Below are 1,641 nucleotides of genomic sequence, written 5' to 3' on the forward strand. Positions count from 1 at the left end.
AATTAATTTACAAATATATAGAAGTTATAGTTGAATCCATAAAAAAACTTAAATGAATATTCTACTGGCCGTGGGATTCGAACCTACGACGCGGCTCGTTAATCCACATTACAGCCGTCTGTCAAGGCACAATTTTCATCAGATCAATTGCGGCGTTAATCCGGATCAACGTTGCCGTCTGTCTATACTTTTACGATCCAATACATTAAAACTTTCGCTTTCTTTAACCTATTTTGTTGAGTACGGGAATGATTTCTGGGCTGTTTTGGGCACCCGCGGGATCCCGCGTTGCGTACGGGAAAGAACCTAATAAGGTTTCGCCAAAGAAGTCAATCTTTGTTTCTAGATTTTCGAGAGACACTACCGAAGACGATATAAAGCTTTACATCTCATCAAAAATTACAACTGTCGACTTAAGCATCAGAAAATTTAATTTTAATTACGAAAGAAATATTGCTTCATTTAAAACTGATGTAAATTTAGATAATTTTAATGCGTTGCTTAGTAGTTCTTTTTGGCCCCCCGGAGCTTTCGTTCGTGAATTCGAATATAGGCCCAAAAAAGTAAATAACTTAGCTAATATTCCCGGTCATAACACTGAATCAAAAAACTAATTATTAAATCTGCTTTAAGTATTTATTACCAAAATGTAAGAGGCTTAAATACTAAATTAACGAACTTATACTTTAAAGGCCTTGAATGTAATTATAATATTCTTTCTTTTACTGAAACTTGGCTGAAACCTCACATTTTCAATTCAGAGATTCTTCCAAATAATTATCATATCTATAGACAAGATAGGGAGGACAGAATCGGCGGTGGCGTACTCTTCGCTGTAGACTCTTCAATACCATCTGAAGAAGTTAGTCTTCCACACATTGATTCAGTAGAGTTCAAATGCATTCGTGTACAGGCTGGAAAAGGGTCTATTTACTTAGCTCTATGCTATATCCCTCCCCGATCTGACACATTGGTGTATTCACGACTCATCTCTTTACTGAAATCAGTTAATTTACTGACTAAACCCTCTGACTCAATGATTGTGTTGGGTGATTTTAATTTACTAAGCATATCATGGAACATCATTGACAATGATATCGTACCTTTCGCGTCTAGTGCGTGCAACAACGTATTTTTAGAGGAGATGGCTGAACTCTGCCTAACTCAGGTTAATGTACTTCACAATAAGTTTGGTAAAGTATTAGATCTTGTTTATGTTGATGATGCATCTAAGTCCGTTGTAAATAAGTGTGATCCACTAGTTTTGCCCGAAGATGTCTACCACCCTGCTATGGAGGTATCTTACGAAGTTATAAGTGATGGTCAAAATTGCAGTACCCAAGCATACGAACCAAATATTCGCTTTGATTTTTCGAAAGCCAACTTTAAAATGCTTAACAAAGAACTGTCTAAATTGTCGTGGCCTGCATTTAAAGAAAATATTGAACAAAGCGTTGCACTTTTTAACTTTACTTTACATAAATTATTTGAAAAGCATGTGCCTAAACGCATGTATGTTCCTGAAGAGCAAACACAGTTATGGTTCACTAAAGAACTGAAAAATTTGAAAAACAGAAAGTCGCGTTATTTTAGATTACACAAAAAACCCGGTTTACACTCATACTATGTAAAATACTCACT

Source organism: Rhagoletis pomonella, unplaced genomic scaffold, assembly GCF_013731165.1.
Source record: "Rhagoletis pomonella isolate Grant_MI unplaced genomic scaffold, Rhpom_1.0 Rhpom_scaffold_00003, whole genome shotgun sequence".
Taxonomy (NCBI): domain Eukaryota; kingdom Metazoa; phylum Arthropoda; class Insecta; order Diptera; family Tephritidae; genus Rhagoletis; species Rhagoletis pomonella.